This window comes from Microtus oregoni, unplaced genomic scaffold, assembly GCF_018167655.1.
Source record: "Microtus oregoni isolate MIOR12 unplaced genomic scaffold, Mior012 000001F_ref0000356, whole genome shotgun sequence".
Classification (NCBI taxonomy): domain Eukaryota; kingdom Metazoa; phylum Chordata; class Mammalia; order Rodentia; family Cricetidae; genus Microtus; species Microtus oregoni.
Window position 1 is genome coordinate 89582370 of NW_024543060.1, and position 7696 is coordinate 89590065.

Here is a 7696-nt window from a genome sequence, read left to right on the forward strand (position 1 = left end):
AGCCTCACGGGCCAGGCAGCTGCTAGAGCGCATGTAGACAGCCACCGTTGGGCTCCTCAACTCATACAGGGTAAGACAATCTAACAAACAGCTTTAGAACAGACACTCGTTCTATCAGCTCTGCGTCTCCAGAGTGTTCTGATACACACATCTACAAATTGCAGTAATGAATCCCATCACTTTGCGCAATTAGCATATGCTGATGAAAACATTTGCAACAGCATGGGTAAACATTAGGAAAAAAAATTTTGGAGTGGTTGGGTTTTTCTTGTTGTTATGGTTTTTGTTTTTTCCCCAGATAGGTTTCCTCTGTGTAGACCTAGATGGCCTGGAACAGAAATCTTTCAACAGGGTTGCATCAGGTAGCCTTGCCTGACCTAGAACTATTTAGACCAGGCTAGCCAGAAACTCACGCTGGTCTGCCTGCTTCTGCCTCTCTGGCACAAGCACCAGAGCTGTGCGGCCTTACGTAAGGGAAATGAGGAGCACGGGGAAGCAGGGGACTCTGGGTAGTGGAGACAAACACTGAAATCCCAGCAGCAGAGTAAGATGGTAGTCTGGACCAGGGTTTGGGTAGGTGTTGGCTGGTGAGTAGAGTTATAATTAGGAAAGTACTGATACTCTGCTACTCTGTCAGGTGACAGTTAATAGTGACCTTTTATATGTGAGGTAGCTCAGCTCTGCCAGAGGAAGTGCTTGGCTTCTCAGCACCCACATAGCTCACCAGCTGCCCGTAACACACACACACACACACACACACACACACACACACACACACACACACGGTCTATAGTCACAAAGACACACCTGCGTATGTACAAAAAACGTCTATAAATCCTGGAAATAGAAATACTTTTATATATTTCAGAATAGATATTTTAAATGTTCATAAAACAATGATATTTGAGGTGTTGGAGATATGACAGTGGGGGCTCCCTCCCAGACACCGAATTAGACACAAACCACACCCAAACACCTGTTTTCACAGAGACCCTTTATTAAGTGGGGGAGGAAAAGGTAAGTGGCTTCTTCCTGATTCAGGCAGAGAAACGGCAGCAAATGACCTTGCAGATGTAATTTTTAAGAGGAGAAGAAGGGGAGGTCTCTGTTAGAATAGGCTAGGGTGTGGTGGGAAAGGAGAGAGGGGATGAGGGAGAAGGCAAGAGGACAAGGGAAAGGATGAAGGGGGACTAAGGATCGCTCTGGATAGAGGGGAGAGAGACGTGGCCTAGGCAAATGGTTCACAGAGGTGAGATGCGAAACCCGTATTAGGATGAGAGCATGCTGTGGGACAGTGATCTTGTACCCTGTAAGGATTTGTCAGTTGTATTGCTTTAATAAAATGCTGATTGGCAAGTAGCCAGGCGGGAAGAATAGGCGTGGCAAGGAGAACAGAAGTATTCTGGGAAGAGAAAAAGTAAGTCTGCAGTCATCACCCAGACACTGGTATAAGGTACCAAGCCACATGGCTTACACAGACAAGAATTATGGTTTAATGTAGGCTGTAAGAGTTAATAAGAAGCCTGAGCTAATAGGCCAACTAGTTTATAATTAATGTAGACTTCTGTGTGTTTCTGTGGGGCTGAATGACTGTGGGACTGGGTAGGACAGAAACCTCTGTCAACAAAAGAGGCTTTTGATTGCTGGATCTTGGTAGTCAGCCTCAGGAGGAGGAAGTGGCCAAATAAGAAAATAGACCGTGGTGGCCAGTTTTAGGAATATAATATTTAGGTTTTCGTTTTGTTTTGCTTTTCTTTTTTTTTTTTTTTTTTTTAACATTTATTTGTTTATTATGTATACAGTATTCTGTGTGTATGCCTGCAGGCCAGAAGAGGGCAACAGACCTCATTACAGATGGTTGTGAGCCACCATGTGGTTGCTGGGAATTGAACTCAGGACCTTTGGAAGAGCAGGCAGTGCTCTTAACCACTGAGCCATCTCTCCAGCTCCCTTGTTTTGCTTTTCAAGACAAGGTTTCTTTGTAGCTTTGGTGCCTGTCCTGGAACTAGCTCTTGTAGACCAGGCTGGCCTCGAGCTCACAGAGATCCGCCTGCCTCTGCCTCCCGAGTGCTGGGATTAAAGGCGTGCGCCACTACTGCCTGGCAATATTTAGGTTTTTTTTTTTTTTTTTTTTTTTTTGGTTTTTTCGAGACAGGGTTTCTCTGTAGCTTTGGAGCCTGTCCTGGAACTAGCTCTTGTAGACCAGGCTGGTCTCGAACTCACAGAGATCCGCCTGCCTCTGCCTCCCGAGTGCTGGGATTAAAGGCGAATATTTAGGTTTTTAGCAAGGCAGAGGGAATGGAGAAGAAGGGCAAGGCCTGCCAGAGCCACACACTTAAGTGGGCTAATGTCCCTTCCATAGCTATCCCAAATGGACCACTCCGAGATGGTCAAACACTCGAATATATGTATCATGATTAATAAAAACTCAGAGATATTGGGGTTCAACCTGAAGGTCAGAAAAACAAAACCGTCAGCCACTGTACCTCAGTCTGAAATGGCGATCCTGCCTCCAGAAATCTCAGAATGAGACTGAGTCTGAGAGCTGTCTCCCCCCATTTTATACTCCTCTCTAGTACAGGGATTAAAGGCGTGCATCACTGGGATTAAAGGCACGCACCATCTGGTTCCTATGGCAACTAGTGTGGCTGCTGGGATTAGAGGTGTGTGTTACCACTGCCTGGTCTGTAAGGCCATCAACCAGTGGGACTGTTTTACTCTCTGATCTTCAGGCAAGCTTTATTTGTTAAAATACAAATGAAATACCACTACAAACATACCCAGATGTACAATTATTAAGTACACATAAAAATTTGCATGGTTTTCCTCAACCTGGGTTACCCCTGCTCTTACTCTCATGGGCGGAAGTCCTGGGGTGCTCAGAGATGGTGGTCCAAGGAAAATGACCTCACGGTGATAATCGTTTCTGGCTATTCTACAGTTGAGCCACAGGGAGGCGCTGCTGACCCGTTTATCGCTTTAGCCAAATCCATGACCCAGATTCTCTTTTCCTTGCTCTGGTGAAGACTAGAGACTGGCAAACACTACGCTGAGGGAAGAAACTGAATAGGGGCAATCGGGACCGAAAATTCTGGCTTATTCTCCACATAGCATAAGGAACCCTGGAAGAAAACGATTTGCTTCTTATCCCCTTTGGCGGGCTGTTCTGTCGTCCCTCGTCTTGCAGGTCAGGCTACGGATCTCAACCTTCCTAAAGGTGCGACCTTTAGTACAGTTCCTCATGTTGAGGTGACCCCCCCCCCAATGTAAAATTATTTTAGTGGAACTGCAATTTTGCTACTGTTATGAATCATAATGTAAAACCTCTGATACGCCGCCCAGAGGGGTTGCGACCCACACGTTGAGAACCAGTGGCATTGCGCACCTGCGTCTGGAATTCTGACTTTCCTTTTCCTTTGCGCCCATAAGAAAACTTTCCAGGATTCCTGAGAGCATCTCAGGCCTTAGAGTCCAGACACAATAGGAACCCTTTGTGAAGGAGGGAAGGGTCACTCACTGTCCCAGAGAGAGGCAGAAAGAGCACGGACTGCCCGAAAGGCGACAGTCATGGATGCTGGGAAGGAAACCAAAAAGAGCCCAGGCCAGCCATTGGCCGGCCACCGTTTTTACATGCTTTTCAAAAATGTCCGTGCTTCTGCAGAAGTCACTGGCTCCCTAAGGGGAGGCACCGGTGACTGACTGCCCCAAGGCAGCTCCATTCAACCTCCAATTCCGGAGCAATGCTCACTCGTCTCCCCTGTTCGTGGCTGTGTTTGTCCGTGATGGTCCACTGAAGGACCACAATATGAAGTCTGATTTGGAAAGGATGAGAGTCACGAACAGCCCCAGCCCCTCGGAGGCAGCGTCGGTTAACTGTGGAAATGGTGTATTTCCTGCCCAGGAGAGCAGCGAGTTTTCTGCTGGCTGTGTTTATTGTCTTTCGAAAGCATCCGTTGTCCTCACATAACCCAGGCTGGCCTCCACCTTCCTGAGTAGCAACTGCTGGCTTTGAACTCCCGATCTTGCCCCTACCTCCCAAGTACTGGGATCATAGGCCTTTTACGGCACATCAGACTATAACATCCCTGATCATATTGGTTCTGTTTATTATCATTATTACGGCTCTGCCTTATGGAATCATCCCCATGTTAAGTTTTCTCTACAGCATTATTTGAAAGGAGAATTCGACTTTTTTTCTCCCTCTTAGAACTTGCTGTGTTACGTTGACAAGAATGCATCTACGGAACGGGGATTACTGAATCCAGACTTTAGCATTTGCTCTTGACAGCACCCACCTTCTCATCCTTTCTTCCCTATTTCCTTTCTTCTTTTCTAAAGATAACTCATGAAGAAATGTATTTTTAAACAATTCTTTGGCATACATTTAATTTTGCCATTTCTTTTTTTAAGAGAGGATTCTCTCATATATATATATATATATATTATGTATACAATAGTCTGTCTGTGTATATGCCTGAAGGCCAGAAGAGGGCGCCAGACCTCTTTACAGATGGTAGTGAGCCACCATGTGGTTGCTGGGAATTGAACTCTGGACCGTTGGAAGAGCAGGCAATGCTCTTTTTTTTTTTTTTTTTTTTTTTTTTTTTTTTTTTTGGGTTTTTCGAGACAGGGTTTCTCTGTAGCTTTGGAGCCTGTCCTGGAACTAGCTCTTGTAGACCAGGCTGGTCTCGAACTCACAGAGATCCGCCCGCCTCTGCCTCCCGAGTGCTGGGATTACAGGCGTGCCCACTGAGCCATCTCTCCAGCCCTTGCCATTTCTTTAAAGGTTTTTCTTCGACAACTTCATAGCTGTATAAAATCTATTTTGATCACATTCACCTCGCATACCCTTTTTTAAAAAGTCATCTTCTGAGGTGGTTTGAATAAAAAACGGCCCCATAGGCTCTTAAGGAGGGGCACTATTAGGAGGTGTGGCCTTTTGGAGTAGGTGTGGCCTTGTAGGAGGAAGCGTGTCCCTGGGGGTGGGCTTTGAGGTTTCAAATGCTTGAGCCAGGCCCAGTGTCACTCTCTCTTCCTGCTGCCTGCCAATGGTGACATAGAACTCTCAGCCACCTCCCCAGCACCGTGTCTGTGTGCCAGCCACCGTGTGTTCTGCCATGATGACAACAGACTAAACCTGGAACCTATAAGCCGGCCCCAGTTAAATGCCTTCCTTTATAAGAGTTATGGTCAGCCGGTCCTAGTGGTCCATGCCTTTAATTCCAGCACACTGGAGGCAGACAGATCTCTGAGTTCAAGGCCAGCCAAAGATGCACAGAGAAACCCTGTCTCAAAACAAAAAAAAGAAGACAGATATTCGGGTTCAACCATTTATTTTCCTGAAAATTCCCTAATTTCGTTTTGTATTGTTTTTTGTTTGTTTGTTTTGTTTTTGAGACAGGGCTCTCTGTGTGTAGCCCTGGTTGTCCTAGAACTCTCTGTGGCCTCAAACTCAGATATCCCCCTGCCTCTGCCTCCCGAGTACTGAGATTAAAGGTGTGCACTACCACTACTTGACCCTCCTCGTTTCATCTTTATTTTCTATAAGTTGAGTAAAATTTCGTGCCTGACACTGAACTCTGAAACAGTAAATTTTCTCCGTTGTCGCTAACTGAAATCATCACCTTCCGCTTGACTTAGTATAAAAAGAAAAAATTGGAAAGACTGCTTGAAGAATTTCTGAGGCGGCTGGAACCAGCTGCGGGCCTAAAGCACATCAAAAGTGTGGTCGAGACATCACGTCACACGACTCTCTATCACTTCAGATGTCACTGAATAGGGAGCCTTTACAGCATTGCTACTGATCCCAGGGCAGTGGGACAGCACCCAGCGATGGTTTGCTACAGTCCCTGGTCTGGAAATGTCACTAACTCCCCATTCAGAGTTGAGGAAGAGGGCTTCTGATTGGTGGAGACTTGGAAACTGTTTTTGTCTCCTACCCAAACTCACACGATCAAAAATCCCCCAAACGTAGGAAATCTGAAGATGCTGGGAAGAGCCTAAAGAATGATAAAACTTAACCGGAATTTTAACGACAGTAATGAGGATCAGGGCATGCGGAGTTAATTTTAAAGACCTTTGTTTTCCGTCTGGCTAATGTCCAAAAATTCTCTTTGTTCTAAATACTTCTGTGATTATAGGAATTTGGATGGTCCCTTAACTGTTCCTTGTCTTCCCAAGAAGGCAGTTTCAGCACGGTACTTAAATCCTCTAAATAACCAGTCAAACTGAGGAGAGTTTCGCTTTATATGGCTGTAAATTGGCTCTTGGGAACGGGGCAAATAATATCACCTGGCGAAGGCTCTTCCTCAGAAGAACACTCCAGAATCGAAGATCCCATGCCTGGCTCCCACATTCTCAGAGGAGGTCAAATAAGTGCCAAGGGACCACAGTGTTTCCTGAACAGATGCTCACAGTGTCCACGCTCAGCTCTGCCACACTCTAAACTGGAGTGGCTAAACCCAACCACGTCACACGGACTCTGCAATGTCAGTAGTTACCTCTCTCAACAGAGGGCCTATGGATGTGATTGTTTCATTTAGAAATTGCTGGACCACTGCCTTGTTGTCAAGCCTCCGTTGACCCACGACACCTATATTGACACCTGTGCCTCGAAATTCTGAACTTCCCAAGAGAGGAAAGCCAACTTGGTTCTTGAGTTTTTCCTTTCTGTCCACAGATTTGTCCAAGTTTTCTCTTCCAAGTCAAGATAACCACTGTCCTTCTATTGAGCATCTGTGGTTCTGTTTATAATGTCCATTTTTCCTCCTGATGTCATTTCTTGATGTGTCTGATTATAGCACGATTAGTAAAAATCCAGAGACAGAAACTAGGGTTCAAACTGAAGGTCAGAAAAGCAAAACAGCCAGACCCTGACTCTTACCTTTGCCTTAATTCAAAATGGCGATCCTGCCTCCAGGAATCTCAGAATGAGGCTGTGTCTGAGAGCTGTCTCCTCCTGTTTTATATTCTTCTCTAGGGCTGGGATTAAAGGTGTGTGCCACCACTGCCTGGTCTGTAAGTAAGGCTGACCAGTGTGACTGTTTTATCCTCTGATCTTCAGGCAAGCTTTATTTATTAAAATACAAATGAAATCACTACATCTGATAATTTAAAATTATTTTTTTTGCCAGGCATTGCATATGTAAAATAGCAATTTTGGGCGGTGGTATTTCTTCCAAAAGGATTTATCTTCACTTCCACTAAAGGATAAATTAGGAACCAATCACTTTGATCCAACCAGAGAGAGTTAATTCAAGACTGGTTTCAATCTTTACAGGGTATGGCCTACATCTTTGTAAAACGGTCTCATGGTCTATCAGCATGCGTTCCATGTATATATTTAAATACTTAACTTAGAAGTCATGATTTAAAAATTGAATCAAGGGGTGGTAGTGGCACATACCTTTAATCCCAGCACTCGGGAGGCTGAGGCAGGTGGATCTCTGTGAGTATGAGGCCAGCCTGGTCTACAGAGCTAGTTCCAGAACATGCAAGGTTATGCAAAGAAGCCCTGTCTAGGGGTAAAAAAAGAAAAAGAAAATTGAATCAAGCCACGTGTGTGGGCATATATCTGTGAGGTTGAGGCAGGAGGATTAAAAGGAAGAAACCCTAAAGCAGGGTTCTCAACCCTTCTAACACTGTGACGCTTATCACAGTTCCTCATGTTGTGCTGACCCCAACCATAAAATTATTT